The following is an 18708-nucleotide window of genomic DNA, read 5'->3' as shown; positions in this document are numbered from 1 at the left end:
GTGCCGCGCTCACTTCCCGGTCTATACACGCGCTCTTTAAAACAGACCCGGTACCTTTTTATTTACAAGCGGTATACCGTACGCATTATCCACCACATAATCGCTCGTGTCGAATCTGACGATATCACACTTCATATTCTCATACACATCCGTGCACTCAATGTGATATATGAGACTATCCGGTATCGGTGTACATTACCCGGCATTTGTCGCGATACATTGGCGTCATATACTCGTGATGAAATTCGTACAAACATGTCTTGGATATATCGAGTATACACATACCCACGTAAATCGGTTTGTAGAATTTCTCCTCGAGTTTGTGCAATTCCACAGCGATTAAGTTTTCTGAAAAAACGCTTCTGCTATAGAAATTTGGTTTCGCGATCATTGCCTCTGCGCCGTACCGATCATCCCACTTTGTTAATAATTTAACATCGACACGATTGCGCACATTTTCCATCGTTTTACCAAACACCGCATTGTTCATTAATTTATATAAGTTTTTTTCGAAATCATTTTTAGCCAACGTTCTGAAATGTGTATTTAGTTCTACGTAATTTCGAAGCCAGGGAGATTGTGAAAACTGTAAAATTCGATGTATTTTTGTGATGTGAAGACCGTGACGCGTACACTGCTGCAGGTTGCGATAGTGTATCACGTAACGCTTCTTATCGTATAGCGTTGCAAGCAGTTTGAATTCCCGCTTGCCAGGTGGTTTGTCGCGTGTCGGGCAAAACGGTAGGTCAGTGTGCGCATCGTGAAGATGTTGTGGGTACTCGAGGTCCACTTCGAGGATATAGCCTGTAGGCGAATTTAGCGCGATGGATGATGTCAAAATTGGTTACGTCGTCAACCCATCGAAAATCGGCGTAAGGCAACGGTTGACACATTGCCCATCCGTACAAATTATTTATATCAAAGTACATCAAGTATGATGATGGTTTCGATGGATCGTACGACTCCATGTATTTGTTATTAGCGCGAGCGTATCTACCCGAACATTGACTCAGACCGCCGCGTATACCACGTTCGATGAACATAACCATGTCGATGTCAGTAAGCAGCTCGAACGTAATTTTCGTATGCTTCAACATGGCATCCCACGTGTATCCGGGGAGAGTATAGTAATACGCGAGATCGAGTCCGTAACTTTCGATACATTTATCTCGAAAGGTTTCGAAAATGTCGGCTAATAACAAGACATCAATTTTGAGGTACAAGTCGCTATATTCGCCTAGCGTCCGAATGGAGAATCGGTTCCAGACGTTCTCGGCGTGCGCGTAATCGGTCTCGGATACAGTTTCACCGGTCAAGTAACTGTAAAATGATTCGCGCGGTGGTAAACACGTATCTTGCAACCTATCTACAGAGTCGATGTATTCGTATGGAAATACACCTTTTCGCGTTAACAAATTGAAATGTTCGGTTGATAAATTTTGAAATTCTGATTTTAAAATTTTGAGTTTGTCTTTGTCCAAAAATGATGCCAATTTATCGAGACTCGATGCGAGAAATTTGTATGAATCGATAAAACGTAATTTTACATGATTTTTTGATTCTTCTTCCATACAAACATTTTTGGTAAACGAAATATATTTCTCTTTAGTTATTGGTAATAAATCGATTCTCCCTTCGAACGCTGTGGCTATTTCCTCGATAATAAAGTGCAAATCATAACCGGATAAATTATGAAAAACTATGGGAATACAAAAAGATTCTTCATAATTTAAATTGCAATTTGAGTGTGCTGGACCTCTGTACCGCCCGGTCAGATGGCAATGATCACGAACGCGTGTATCGTCTTCCGCGAACGGTTTTTCGCATATATGACATTGAGTGGCGCTATGGAATTTCTCCCACTCCTCGGGTGTTAAATTTACCATGGGGACATTTGTTTTTAAAATATTTTTTACACGTAACGCTAAATTTTTGAGGTCTTCAACGAACCATGCTATACAATCGGCGCTACGACGCGAATGATACGCCGATAAAGATTCGTCGAACGAACAATGTACATAATAGGCTAAACTAAATACCCGATGGTGTTGATATGCGTTTTTCTCTTCTTCCGTTTTGGCCAGAACACATTCCAAGTCAGCGTAGATCACAAATGGAAGTCGCTTCTTCCGATTAATGTTGTTGAACTCGAGCCACTTGTCCTTATCGCTCGGTAACCGGATAGCACAACCATTCATCTCACGGCAGTCGACCGTATGCGACTGCAACTTGTCGTCGGAACTAAAATAATGCAGGCATCTGTAAAAGAAAGAAAAATTTTAATTAAGATTTATATAACAAAGTGTATAACCTATAATTATTCAAATAATATAAATTAAACCTACCGATCGCAGATATATTTTTAATTCTTGTGTTTGCTCAGTTGCGAGCTCACGAGCCAGGATAAGTTCTTGATCCACGCAAAATGTCCAACGCTGTTGCCGTCTTCCACGTATAGCAGATTAACATGCTTATCCCGCTTCTGCTGCGAAAGACGTATCGGGACAATGCTGTTCTTCTCTTCGATGCTGTACACATTTATAGAAATGTCATTGGCAAGTTCAAAATTTTTTATTTGGTTCACAGTCACTGGAAACTCAATGTCCCGGAGATTCATCACTGTCGCGTAATGCGGGTACGATGATTCCTGTTCCGCGTTCCTTTCGGCGGGGTATAGTGCGGCGACCACTGCCCACGCGAAACACGCATTTTCCTTTGATTGCACGTTAATCACCGCTCTTTTCATCATAATTTCCCGCGGTAATTTAATGTGACATCCCGCGCGCATAGGATTATACTTATTTATATTTACAATTAAATTTAATATTTGCGACAAAGCCCACCCGCTATCGCGTTCTTGAAATTCTTCCAGCGACGCTAGGGTGGATTCGATAACGCACCGTTCGTACCACTCGCGTAAATCGGACGTGCGAAAGAGTTCATAATTTCTCGTATTAATACTTTTGTTGGCACGTTTATCTCCAGCCGCAAATTCACCGTTAAATATTGTGTTCACTTTCACACAATTGTGTCTTTTTATAACGTCCTGCACATGTTCTATCACAATGTCTTTGGCGTCATCGAGAAATTGGCGAGGTTCGATGTGATTATAGTTTATCACCGCACCAGTCGATACGCGACTCTCGAACGCCGTATCAATCTCACGCCACACAAGTCCATTTTGACGCGCGCTACATCCGGCACCCGCGTGTATGAAACGTCTACGTACCGAATTTTTCAACCCTTCGAGGCGCGCGATCCGAGCAATCAGTGATTGTCGATTTCCGATCGATAATCGTGGTCGTTTGATTCGACTTTGCTCTTCCAACGACTCGATGTATTGGTCGCATCGTTGCTCCCACGCAATGTAATCTTCCAGCGAATTCACCAAAGTGGATTGCTCTCGCAAAATTTGCTCATCCATATTGTAACACACACTTGCGAAATTTAGCGTTTCCAATGATAGTTCTGGATGTACTTTAGCTACTGGCGGAGTATGCCTCTTTATCATGATTTATATTCTCCTGCATTATTTTATCACCGAACATTCTAGAATGATTTCATCTTAAAAAAGAAATTCCCCGGAATAGCGTGTGCAATTTAACCTTGATAATTTCGCGTTTTGTCACGTACATTTGAAAAATTTAACGTGATTGCATCAGGAGCAGCCGTACATCGGCGCTCGATTTTAGTGCACTCAGCTAAATCTTTGTCTAGGGGTGATGCGCATTTTAACCTTGGCGGTTATTTTTTTTTGCATTTTGTCACGTACATTTGAAAAATCTAACGTGATTGCATCGGGAACAGCCGTACATCGGCGCTTGATTTTAGCGCATTCAGCTAAATCTTTGTTCTGATGCACAATTTAACCTTGAAAATTTCGCGATTTGTCACGTACATTTGATCGCATCGGGAGCAGCCGTACATCGGCGCTTGAAAATTTTTGTTATATTCAGCTAAATCTTTGTTCTGGGGATGACATCATCGCAGCCGTACATCGGCGCGACAAAATTTTAGAGGAAATTAAAATGTTGCGTTAGCAATAATCACCTCTACATCACAATTTGCGATACTATTTGAATTAATAATAATTCTAATACGATTAGTATTACATCAATCGCGCGTGTGAAAGGTTCACTGCTGAAGAAATCAACATGAATTTTTACGTTCCGATTCGAAACGGCGAAACTCCACTGTGTAAGAAGCAAAAATGTGACATGTAAGAAAAAAGATTTAAAAATTTTGTTATTCATTAAAATTTTCTTAAATATTGGTCTAATTATTTTATATTTATATAGCATTCAGCTTCGTCGTGCGACTCGCATACTTGGAAGAAGATACGCTCTAACCCCGACGTCATACAAGTATTTGGACATTGGAATAAGCGTTGGAGCTGTATCGTACGTGGAACTGATTCTCGGCGATAATCGAGGCAATCAAATAGTGTTGCCTTTTTCAACGTGGTATTTGTTGATGCAGAAGCAAGCAGACATTGACTGTATTCTACAATCGACTGCTCCCCCATTAAGGATTGGAGATTTATCGATCGAAATGTATCAATCAAAAATTGTAAAACTCACATTATGTGGCAATTCTTTGTACATGAAACCACAAACATTATTACATTTATTTAATTTTGAAAATTGTATCGATCATATGCACAATTGGTTATGCGAGAATACCTATCTCGTAAATGAAAAATTTAAACAATTTGAAACTGTATTACAACGTAACAATATTACTACTGTATGCGATGCTGTAAAAACGATACGCGAGAGTGATGTCTTTAACAGCGAATCATTAATCGATTGCAAATTATTAACATGCGCTGTAAATGATATTCTTTACGATGCTTGCAATAAATAATTATTTTTATTCCATCTGTGATTTTAATTCTTTCCTTCCATACGAATAAGAATAGTTGACAATTTTTCTCAACACGCTCCGCTAAAGATGTAGAGAAATGCTGAGGTAGATGAGACGTGATGCTCTAGTTGGAATGAGACAAAAGATATTAAAAGATATATAATGAAGAGGAGTCTGCAGCATTAGAATATTATTTCTTTCGTTGTTCTTTGCGTTTCGTTAGTCTTGTGTTACATTAGTGCAATGGCTGATGAAGAAATTATTATCATCGATGACGAAGATGAAGATGTTATTATCGTCGACGAGGACATTGAAGAGGTTGTTATCGTCGAAGATGGCAAGCAAATGGACGTTGATAATCTTGATGAATCAGACGAGGATGGCTCTGAGGAAGAATCCGAGGAGGAAATACCATCATTAGTGAATTCAGATTATGCTAGTGATAATGATGAAGAATTAAGACTGAAAAAGTATAGACATTTAAACGCGATGGAAATAAATAATCTGGATGTTACCATAAAAATGTGTCGCATCAAATACTATTATTATGATGCGGAAGAAGGAACTAAGTATTGTTCAGACTGTTTTCTGAGATTGGCATCGTCGTTTCGAAACGTATACTCCGTCCGGAAACACAAAACGGATTATTGTGCTCTATTAATAGGCAGTTATTGCAAAGAGTGCAGGAAAAATTTGCACCAAATAATACTACGCAATATGTGTCCCATTTGCAAAAATTAAAATATATGGATAACATTGTAAGTAACTTACAATTTGTAATACATCAAAAGTATCCTAAAATAAATTATTCAATCTAATGAAATGTGTGTCTTTTCTGTTCCAGGAGCGGCCTCCCCCTTAGCTCGGCGCATCCCCCCCTATATTATGTTTTTTAATTATTATTATATTTTTTTAAATTTTATATTTTTTATTATCATTATTCTTAATTTTAAGCACACACACGCGCGCGCACACACACACAAATTGTATAGTACACGCACACACATTTTAAAATAAATTTTATATATTTTAATTGGAAAAAAAATTGCAGTTATTTATGCGCCTCTCCTTGCGTTCTCATCTCCCTTATGCGTTCTCCCCTCGCGTCTCTCTCTCTCTTGCGCTAGTTATAAGTATAGCGATATCGTTCTCTCTCGCACGCGTTAATCATAAGTATCACTATCTTCGGCATGCGTCATTGTTCTTTCGGGCTATCTCTTTCTCTCGCGCTTAGAATAAGTAATCTCTCTCGCGCTATGACACAAAAATGTATAACAGATTTTTAATAAATGTATATTTATAATTAACAAAAAAAAATGTGATTATTTACGCGCCTCTCCTTGCGTTCCCATCCCTTGCGTCTCTCTCTCTCTCTTGCGCTAGGTGTAAGTCTCGCGTTAATCATAAGTCTCTCTTTCGTATGCGTTCTCTTCGCGCTATCGTTCTCTCTCTCTCTCTCGCACGCGTTGTTCTCACGGCATCGCTCTCTCTTTCATATGCTTGTCACTTACCTTTGCGTCGTCCTTCTCACGCCATCTTACATTGCGCCATCCTTGTCGCACGTTGATGTCATCCTTGTCGCACTGTCCTCTTCACACACTTAGCGCTATCCTTTTCCCACATGTAGCGCTGTCCTTTTCCCGCACGTAGCGCTATCCTTCTCACACCACTGTCTTCTTTCCGCGGATCCCCCTTCTCCTCGCAGACCCCCTCGACCATCGCTCCCGCCGCGGATCCCCCCTTCCCCGCGCGGACCCCCTCGTTAATCGGTCGCGCCGCGAATCCCCCCTTCCCCGCGTGTGACGTCGCTTCGAGCGTCGCACCGCGGATCCTCCTTCCCCGCGCGGACCCCCTCGTCCATCGGTCGCGCCGCGGATCCCACTTCCCCGCGCGTGACGTCACTCACCCCCGCGCTGCAGTTCCTCCTTCCCCGCGCGTGACGTCATTCCTCCCCCGCGCGCGTGACGTCACTCCCCCGCGCTGCAGTTCCTTCTTCCCCGCGCGTGACGTCACTCCCCCCGCACGTGACGTCACCCCCCCGCGCCGCGGTTCCCCCCTCGCACCTCATCCCCCCTGACAGGACCTGAGTTAGAACCCGCCTTGTATACCTACTATCGTATCTTTTATACTTTTGATTTTTTGATTTTTTGCCTCAGGAAACTTTTGATCAACACCACCTAGACTATAACATATTTAAATTTCAGCCAATTTGACCGAAGCCACTTTTTTCATATAAAATGTACGGAGACCTCTATGTCTCCGTCTCATGTCTGGATTCTTCTATGAAGAATCAGCGCGATATAACAATTTATTAAGAGTTATGAAAGGTATGAAGATTATCAATTAATTATGAAAATCTATGAGATGTGTCGATTATCGATTATTCAAAATTAGCTCACCTTTTTTTTCATAGTCTACAATCGTCCGAACTTTCTGCTTTTTCAGGAATGTCTGGCGTGCTACAACTTCTTGGAGAAGACACATTATGTTCCTGGAATTCCGAATCGTTCAGGCTCAGTGCACTATTTTCGTCACGACATATATTCCGTAGTAGAGAGCTCATTGTACTAAAATTGAACAACAAAGATATGTAAGAAAAATATACATTTTTCATATTCTAAAGCCTATATACATATAACACAAGTTACGTATAGAGTTTCTTGTGCAGCCTCGTCTAGAAATTGTATTCTTGCATAGAAGCGGAATGTACTTTTCCGCTTCTGCACCCGATCCGCTGTGTACGTAATCTTTTATTTTTTGCGAGCTTTTGAGTAGCAGTCCCTCAGGTTCATCGAGATTTCATCTACGCTACATCTTTAAAACCTGAAAATCCCTAGTTCAATTTACGAATTCAGCTCGCTTACATGAATATAAACATACATTAGCCCAGTTTCGAATGGAGATTAAATATACATTCATGATAAAACGAAGTAAAATGATTATATATTACCAAGATTATTAAAGTCTTCATCCCACAATTCTCCTCATACACTTCGCCTTTTAACTGGCAACTTTTGATTCCATAGACCTGGTCTCTGCTCTACGGCATCGATGAACATCTCATCCATGATGTCTGCCGAGTACGGAGTAGACTCATTGCTACTTTCCGATGGTGGTACGTCTCTCTGTGTACTTTCTTCTACTTCCTTCATTCCTGTTTATACATAGATGAGTATACTTCTTGAATACATTTAATATTTAGAGACAAATGTTGAAAAATATTTTCTTGCAAATAAAATACTCATTGTAGCATGTTCCTTCTCGTCGACAACGATAATATGGATACATTCATCGTAGTTTTCGAAGCAGTTATGGGCTTCAATCTTCGCACAGGACCCGAACATTATCCACCCACAGTAATCGCATTTTACAGCCTGCAAATATGAACACATGTAACATGAATCGCATAATATTTGATATGTTGTCCGTATTGAAAAAATCCACATACTGAAAACCATGCGGTGAAAACCATATGGAAAAACGATATAGTGAAACCACATTGTGAACAAAATCGACATATATGCGTTCAAATAAGTTTAATAATATAGAAGAAAGTATTGCTACCATGTGGTTTGTCGACGTGGTTTTCCACATACATTTTTTCAATAGAGATGTCAATTTCAGGCTTTCTTTGATAAACAAACAAAACTATAATCATATAACCTATTAATACGCGAACATAATTCTGTGATACGTTCTGAATAATAATAATTAATGAATATAATGAACAATGTCTATTTAAAATTATTATTACCAGCCCTTTTCCATGATTGTTGATACTCATCTCGGTAGAATTTCAACTTGTTGTTACGTGCGAAATCCTTTAATTCGGAATAAAACCAGACACCCTGATGATGTTTTTCCAATACAACGGTTCCAATACAAAGTTTTAAAACTTGCGCGGTCAGAAACACTTGCCCAATCCGTCCGAAATTGAGGAAATACGCGTTCCGATCGGAAGGAATAGCAGGATCAAGAATTCACTAGAATTCCCTAGCTGAATTCGATCCGTCATTCCGATCCGTGCTTAATGGGACTGAACTCTAACCCAAAGATACTCTCCATCCTCCATTAATAGCTACTGCCATGAAAACAAGAGCATTTTTGGCTTCGTGAATGACATCGAAATTATTTTGTTTTAGTTCCTAAATCTATTCCCCCCAAAAAATTGATTATTATCATAACCAATTTTTTGTCGTATTGACATTTCATCAATATAACAAGATTGACAATAAACTTTTTTTTGTGAAGGGAAATAGCATTAAATGCTTCTTCAGTAAATCCTGGTTTACCAACAATGACAGTATATCAACTTCTTAGGATGGAAGGGTGTGGTAATAAGTTTTTCCAAATTTTCCTCACATATTTGTAGGCTTTTGCAGAATAAAATTGTAAAGTTAAAGTAAACCTTCTTATTTCTAGAGAATACTTCATTTTCGATTTGCCATGCAACTTTCGAGACAATAATCCTTTTATATTTTCGGATATTATATCCTAAAAATATGAAACTCTTTCCTCCTCTATTGAGGTTTTCAAAATAATTTAAACATATATACTATTATTCAAAAGTATTTGCCCAACAATTTTACAATGTAATTTTTATTCTTTTTATTACCAGCATAAGAAATTCTAATATACACACACAGGGCGTCTTAGATTACGCTTAAATCAGGGACGGCGCGCGCACAGCATGTGTGAGGTTTGAGCGTATATGCTATTTTAGCTTTAGGGCTATCACACACGAAATTGCATAGCTGCATATGCATAACATAAGACCATATGGACCAATGAGCATCGAGTATTATGTTATGTAAGTCAATGGCCTGGTTTACACCGTACGTCTTTTGATACGCGAATCAAAAGTAATGCGCACCAAACGTTTAATTCGACTGCGTTTACATCAAATATATAAATACATGCGCGCGCTTTAAGGAATCCAGCTAAAGTACGCAATAAAGTACGAAGAGTCGACAAGTGATACACGCAGGAACGAAAAATGGCCGACCAGTTAGAAATAATCCTTCGTTCTTTGATGCACAAGTGTTTACAGCGCTACACATATGCTTGATACGCGTATTATTTTGATACGATACGCCTTCTCGATGCGTATCGTACCAACTCAAACGGCATTGTTTGCACCATACATTTAGTACGAACATAACATTTGATACGCGTATCAAATGATCGGTGTAAACCAGGCCAATATGGCGACTTAATACTCGATGCTCATTGATCCATATGGTCTTATGCTATGCATTGCAGCTATGCAATTTCGTGTAAGGGCCCTTATTTATCAAAATCCTATAGAAACATTAGAAGATTTGGAAGAACAACTTCATTGTGCAAAATAGCAACTGTCACATCAGAAATGTTCCAACGAGCACAAGAAAATCTTATCCTCAGAGCTAATATGTGTATACAAAATAAAAGGTCTGCATTTTGAGCATATACTCTGAAGAACTTAATCGGCCCTTTTCAGAGCCAACAAATTTTTAAAACGTTGGAACAATAATTTTAGGTCAAAATTATTTACAAGTAATTTAATCTTATTTTCTCTTCAGCTGTTGCTTCGGGATATCAATTAGAAAATCTTGTTAAGTAAGTTGTATTGAAAATAACGATATTTAGATGCATAATTCTTGTAACACTAATAAAATAGTAAAATAGCATATACGCTCAAACGCCACTCATATGCCGTGTGCGCGCCACCCTTGATTCAAGCGTAATCTAAGACGCTTATTCGTTAGTTTAAAGTTGCTCTCACTTAAAAAATAATGCTCAGACGCAATTTTGCCAAAGGAAAAGTTGTTTGTTTTGATACGAGCAATCACGCTGTGGAGTCCGTATCCGCGAATTCTGAAACACCCTGTATATTACATTAAGCGAGTTAGAAATATGAAAAACAAATATTTCAAGATAATTTTCTTTAAAGAATATTTAAAAAATTTTGGGTAAACAAATATTTATTAGCGGTAATATAAATAAAGGTCGTTTTTGCTATATTTTATTTATTATAAGAATAAATTATAATTAATTAGTGATTGTTATTTGTTTGTATGTACAATTAAGGAGAATTTTAATTAACACTAAACATTTGATATATTAATGATATCCAAATTTCAGATGCATTCTCGATCAATAATCGTATCCTCTGACTTATGATGTTTTCGAATGTAACCATTACATTTTTCAGAAGAATGGCTGTGATTGATCAATGACGTCAATGGATCAAACCCATTCGAATATGCCATTAGGTCCATATTCTGAATCTTCTTTTATCGATAAAAGCCTTTAGAAGTGACTTGTAGCCAATCAGAAGGCTTATAAGCCACTTTTAGAGGTACTGTTATCAATAAAAGAGGATTCAGAATATGAGCCCTAATTAATAGAAGACAAACATACAGTTAATATATTTCCAATCATCTTCTGAGATTGGATTTTTTTAAAATGTTGAATCAAATCCTAGAGAGATGTAATTTTTTCCACTAATCTTTTGTTTTTCTGCTACAGTAGTTTAATTTTTATACTTTGATTTTTTATGATATTCTTTGCTATAAAGAGAAATGTTTTGGCTCGTCTAGGAATTGCTATATCTGGTGATTTAATTTCATTTACATAACGTGGATGAAAGCATTTCTTTTTTATCGTGTATAGTCCTTCATCGATAGATTCTTCATCAATAGGTTTTCCATCTATATCTTAATAAATATAAATATAATAAATTAAAATGTTGTCATTAACGCAAAATTAATTTGATTGTAAACTTTTATTAACAAATGATGTTAATTTTATAAAAAATATTCGAATTTTTGTTTGGATTTATCTTTCAATTTTTCTCTATTTTACTGTTCAGTATGTTTCTTATTTTTTTTCTTCTTATTCCTTTTGTTCGATTCCGAACATAGTGATCTTTCTCTTTCATATATCTGTGTTGCGCACCTGCGATTATCACACGTATATGGGACCTACAGTTTAATGCCGATTCCGAACGGCTGTACATTAGAGAGATGTTCTTGGCAACATTTCTTGGTGATTTGCCATTGCCTTTCGAGAGAGGAGCGAGCGTATACAATTTTTCGGTTCAACCGGGAATCGAACCCAGGGCCTTTGGCTTTGTAGACTAGTGCATTGTCTACTATGTCACGCTTCGCTCTACTACTATTTTTTGATTAATAAACACTTAAAAAAATGAACGCATTTACACGAATAAAATCAAAACGTATAAAAATAAAATACAAATACAAATATTATTAATCGTAACAAGTATGAACTGCATCCGCTGTAATTTTGACTATTTCAACCAAAAGTTCTATAAAGATAAATAAATACTTATAATTTGATGCTGACGCTTCAGCTGATGCTCATTAGCTGACTCTGAAATCTGTTCACCTTTTGTAACTGACGATTCTTTCCGTTTCATTGCACATGGTACAGATATCGAAGGTACAGAATCATGCTTTAAAATTAATTGTCCATCATACTTTAATACATTAAAGTTTTGAAAATCTGTTTCATTAAAATGACTATCACAGATCTTAAGTTTGGAAACATCATCATCTTCTCTTAAATTGCAGATCTGCTTCCATATGTAGATATGCTTTGGAAATCTATCAATAAAAAAAACATAGACAGATTTTATACACATAAAAAATAGTACAAACCTAACCTTTGATTATATAATCATGGACTGTTAGTCGCTTTCAAAATAATGCTAAAAAGAGAATCCAACATTGATTCGATATATCGAGATTTAAGCTCCGTCCCGATGACCAAAAAGCGGAAATTCAAACATAGGTTATATTTAATGTAGAAATCTTTGAGTCAAAGGTAAAAATAAAATACACTTTCGAGTATTTATTCATATAATTTACTGTCCCTTAAACAGAACGATTTTTATATAAATATGTCACAAAATTATCATGCTCTTTCAGAGAAATAATCTTAGTTTCGTATTTTAATTTTATTTCTAAGTATTCTAATATAATTAATTTTATCAATTCATATTTATGGTTTTCTAATATACCTAATTCTAAAATATGTGCCTCAAAATTAATAAAAATTATATGTAATTCTAAATTTCTGAAAACATCACTCACTATTCGCATATTTACATTTTTAGATTTCAACTTATTTTCCAATTTGTATATGTTGAAAACTTTTTTTGTTGTGGAAGTTACGGTATACAATACGGTATACAAATCTGCTCGTGGGTGTTTTAAAAATCCATAACTTATACGTTTAATAAACGGTGAAATAGCTTCTTCGCATTCATTCTTCATTTTGAAGATCCTTTTCCATATTTTCAGTTTCCAAACTATGAAATGCAAAATTAATATGTATAACGACAACTAAAATATCATACAATAAAAATTATCTTATTACCGATCCATGAATGTCCTCTTTGGAGTCATTGAATTGATGACTTCTTCGATAACTTGAATTGTTGAATCAATGCTATCAACTTCTTCATGAGGTTTATGTATTTCGTTATTATTCTCTACATTAATTTTGAACGATTCAACTATTTCCTTCAATGAGTTGTCATGTGTTATTAAAAAGGTAAAAAAAGGGCGCCAAGTTCATGCACTAATTGTATCCAACTGTCATATTGTCTACAAAAGTAGTGATATAAAAAAATTGCGCCAATTAAGAATAAAAATTTGTACAAGATAAATAGAAGTACAAGGAAGAAAACGTACAAGTTAAATAGAAATATTTTAATTGAAAACATTGTTATACAAAATGGTTGTTTTAATTTTCAAAAATAATAATATTAAAAAATTAAAAATTTATTTAAAAATTGAAAACTGAAAATTAATATAAAACAAAAAAGTAAAAAAAATTTTAATTAAAAAAACGGCGCTGCCAATTTTACTAATGTATTGTTCAGCTTAAAAGTCTAAATTTCCAAATGTAAATCAATATAATTAATTAAAGAAATTAGGTCATTAAATTTAAATGTTAGACTAATAATTGGAATATATTCCAATCTTTTAAATTTCCATACTATATAGTTGATAAAATAGAAAAAACATAAGCTTGAATAAATCTCATAGAAATTTCTAAAGTAAAAAGTATAATTTGTGAAAATAATATAAGAATTATAATAATTAAATTATTAATTGAAGATCCAGAAGATCTTAAGAGAGTTAATAATAAATGTTCAGCAATTATATTTGCTGTTAAATATATATTTAATTGGAATATATGCCAATTTTATTGGCAGCGCCGTTTTTTTAATTAAAATTTTTTTTACTTTTTTGTTTTATATTAATTTTCAGTTTTCAATTTTTAAATAAATTTTTAATTTTTTAATATTATTATTTTTGAAAATTAAAACAACCATTTTGTATAACAATGTTTTCAATTAAAATATTTCTTGTACGTTTTCTTCCTTGTACTTCTATTTATCTTGTACAAATTTTTATTCTTAATTGGCGCAATTTTTTTATATCACTACTTTTGTAGACAATATGACAGTTGGATACAATTAGTGCATGAACTTGGCGCCCTTTTTTTACATTTTTTTAAAAAGGTAAGTTTTTGGGGATTATATCACTTCTTTTTTTAGTCTAATTTGCTAAGAGATATTATATTAAAAAAAATATATATATATATATATATATATATATACATATATATATACAGGGTGACCCATTTTAACTTAGGCAGCCAAATAACTCGAAAAATAAGCAAGATAGAGAAAAATGTTTTAGACAAAAGTTGTATGGTTTCGAGGGGGCCATAAGATGGTATCATTGGTTTGACCTTGAAGAGTCATTTGAAGGTCACGTGAAGGTCACTTCAATTTTTTTAAATGGAATACCCTATATATTTTTGTACATTCTTGTAGCTTATTTCGAGAGCTTTCCAAAACACTATAATTAAGTACCTTTCCGTTAAGTACTTTTTGAGTTATGATGCTTGAAATAATTTCTTAATTTTACATAAACCGTAAAATATCTTGTAAAATATTCATTTTTCGATTATCTTACCTTAATACTTTTATGTACAAAATAATGAGAGGAATCAATTGGTGTAAAGAAAACACATAGTTGTTTTTAAGAAAAAATATGGAATTGTTAATTGCAAATTACATATTTTTTCTTCGAAACAACTATGTGTTTTCTTTACACCAATTGATTCCTCTCATTATTTTGTACATAAAACTATTAAGGTAAGGTAATCGAAAAATGAATATTTTACAAGATATTTTACGGTTTATGTAAAATTAAGAAATTATTTCAAGCCTCATAACTCAAAAAGTACTTAACGAAAATGTACTTAATTATAGTGTTTTGGAAAGCTCTCGAGATGAGCTACAAGAATGTACAAAAATATATAGGATGTTCCATTTAAAAAAATTGAAGTGACCTTCACGTGACCTTCAAATGACTCTTCAAGGTCAAACCAATGATACCATCTTATGGCCCCCTCGAAACCATACAACTTTTGTCTAAAACATTTTTCTCTATCTTGCTTATTTTTCGAGTTATTTGACTGCCTAAGTTAAAATGGGTCACCCTGTATATACATATATATATGTATATTTTTTTAAGATATATAAGCAAATTATATAAAAATATATATAGAATAAGTATATATAATATATATTTTATATATATATATATATGTATATATATAATTATATTATATATATTTATATTTGGCTTGTAAAATAGATATATTTATTTATCTTGCGCTGCAATTATCATACCTTACTGGCTCTTGCGAATTTTTAATTAATAATTTTATTATTTATTATTTAACTTGCACTTTATTATTTATCACTACTCAAAATGCGGTTAATAATACATGTCACTAATGACACATATGACACGTCATTAATATCGCAAATATCGCAAAGCGTCATTAGCGCAATCTTCCGTCGAGAGTAGGAAATGTACGTTTTCTCTTTCTATGTGTTGTGTACGTGTGCGTTGATGACGATGATGATGATAAAGATGTTTCTTAATTGAAAATTTTCATATTTCGACTTTGCGTTATGATATCTCCGTTTATATCACGCAGCACAAAAATAAAGATACTTTCTTTATACAATTCAAACCCGCTCTATCGATTAAGGCTAGTAAGAATTCGATCCGTTCAGCCGTTATTGAAATCCGATAATCTGAGTTACTCTCAACTGTCCGACTCGCGTACAGATACACGGAGTGTCGCGCTAATGCTTCGCATGAACTTGGCGCGAAACACTACCGTGTCTCTTGATTTATCCAAACTACGAACACAGACATAATTAAAACAAATATGATAATTGTAATTAATTGTAATTGATTGTAATTGGTTTTATAAAAATAAAACTGTATTATTACCTATCATTTTGCATACGTGAAAACTTTGATGGTATTGAATTTAGTTTTAAGCGGACATGACTAAAACCAAATTGTTCGAAAGTTGTCTGAAAAATGTAATTTGTAAATTTTGCTTGTTTTACGTATCTGTGTACTTTCTTGTTTGTTCAAATTAAACAATGCCTCAATCCATTTTTGCTTCAGATCTGGATTTGTTGGAAATCTACAAATAAATGAAAAAATGATTTTTGATCTTTTTAAAACTATAAGGTGAAAGTGTTTTATAATTATACAATAAAAAATAAATAATGTATTTTAGATTAAAGCAGAATCTTCAAATACTTTCCCATAAAATGTTTCTTTGGTATAATTTTTATCATGTTTTTTTTATATCTCGTTGATTTGCACCCTTCCACAAAACAATATAATATCATTTTTATATAAAATAATTTAAAAAAATGTAAATGATACACTGTGGAATTTTCGTATGACACAATTTCACAAGAATTAGTTGCTACGTTCACCACTTGGTCATTGATGTCGCAACTTCTTGACTTTCGATATCTCTCGATATCAGTTAGCACTAACAGTCCATATTTTAGTCAAATGTACAAACCATGATATGAAAATAATATTAATATAAATTAAATAAAAAACAATCAAAGGCTATAGGAGCCAACGCAGGTTTTATGCGCACGCATTATGTAATAACAAATAAAACGAACAAATACAATGTATATAATTTATTCTAACATCGTTCATTTAATAAACGCGGACATTTCGGCCTTTTTTTGGCCATCTTCAACGCAAAATAAAAGAACCAGATATACAGATAATGTCAATAGTTAACGCAATCAAAAAACAAAACGGATCATGTCGGTATGCCGCAAGTAAAGTTAAATTAAATCGCACATCTTGTCAAGATCACCATGTCGCAGGTAGGATCCCTCCATGATTGAAAGACCAAAGAGGTGTAAAAGATTCAAGTTGAGAGTCGAAGGATAAAACTATAAGTCGATAAATTAAAAGGTGATCCACCCGAACATAAGTGATACATAACAAATAAGACTTACAGATAATCGAAGTGCAATAGGGTGCAGAATAAGTAACGGCGACATTATAAATGTTAACTATCGTGATCTTAGTTTTTTTACTCCTGGGGGGGGGGGCTTGCTCCTGGATTTTCTTTGAAGCCTCGGGAGATGGACAGTGGCCGGGATGTCTTGGAGATTAAGTTGGAGTCCAACAATTTTAATGAGGATCAACCCTTCTCCAAGATTTTTAAAGGTTGGTTTGTGAACTTGTCCTCCGCTCCGATACCTGATAAGATTCAGTCTCTTCTTCAATTGGGTGACAATTTTAGCTTACCGGTCTCATCCAGTTAAACTCACGACTGAGTTTATAAAAAATGTTGAGCACAACATCAAACACTTACCCACTAACGAACAGGGGACAATAAGAAATCGTTCTTTGCAGATCATTGAGAGGTTGTCTTCATATCGACCTCACAATTCGGCGATTCATTTTAAGCTTAATCACCTATATATTAAGACTAGGAAATTTTTGAATAGCAATCGTAATTTAATTCTAACGAGAGCAGATAAAGGGAATGTAACAGTAGCTCTAGACAAAGATAGTTATATCGCGAAGATTGAAAGTTTGTTAAATGATAGAGACACGTACAACATCTTCAATAAGGATCCTACTAAAAAGCTTTCTAATCAATTATGGGATTTACTAAGTAGATGGAAAAAATCTAATTATATATCAAATTCTACTTATAGGGCACTATATACTAGCGATGGGACTTTACCTAGGGCATACGGTGTTCCTAAGATCCACAAAACTAATTGCCCTTTCAGATCGATTGTGTCTTCGTTGAATAGTCCGCTTTAGAACCTGGCATTATATTTACATCGAATTATGATCAAGAGTTTCCCTTTAACACACAGCCATGTTTTAAATAGCTTTCAATTAGTTGAACGTTTGTCGGGGGTTGTTGTTGACGGAGATAGTGAGTTGATTTCACTGGATGTCATCTCCCTCTTCACCAACATTCTCATTGATGCAGCCATTGACAGTGTTAAGAAAAGATGGATATTTATTACTGATAATTGTACTATTCCTCAGCTTGAGTTCATCTCGGCAATCAAATTCGTGCTGAACTCAACGTTTTTCGTTTTTAATAATGTCATTTACCAACAAACTTATGGCACACCCATGGGTTCTCCTTTGTCTCCCATTATTGCTGACATCGTTCTACAGGATTTGGAGGATAAAGCTCTGGCAGTCTTGCAATTTACTCCTTCATTCTACGTTAGATATGTTGACGATGTGGCTTTATGTGTCCCGTTTTCTTCTGTCGAATATACATTAGATATATTTAACTCACTTCATCCTAGAATCCAATTCACCGTGGAAATGGGTGAGAATAAGAGACTTAATTTTTTGGACGTCACTATGGTTCTGCGGGGCAATTCGCTGATTTTTGACTGGTATCACAAGCCAACTTTTTCTGGTAGATATCTCA

The 18708-nt window shown here is 35.1% G+C and overlaps 1 pseudogene; it reads right to left on the bottom strand.

Moving 5' to 3' along the window:
* Window positions 1-13134: 13134 nt before the first annotated feature.
* LOC145969077 (uncharacterized) lies at window positions 13135-16612 on the bottom strand (annotated as a pseudogene).
* Between the last annotated feature and the right edge of the window lie 2096 nt (window positions 16613-18708).

The sequence above is a fragment of the Camponotus vicinus genome, unplaced genomic scaffold, assembly GCF_025532165.1.
Source record: "Camponotus vicinus isolate PSW18456_S1 unplaced genomic scaffold, iyCamVici1.0 SCAF_3, whole genome shotgun sequence".
Classification (NCBI taxonomy): domain Eukaryota; kingdom Metazoa; phylum Arthropoda; class Insecta; order Hymenoptera; family Formicidae; genus Camponotus; species Camponotus vicinus.
The sequence above is the reverse complement of the archived record's forward strand: the minus strand, read 5'-3'. Positions and strand labels throughout refer to the sequence as shown.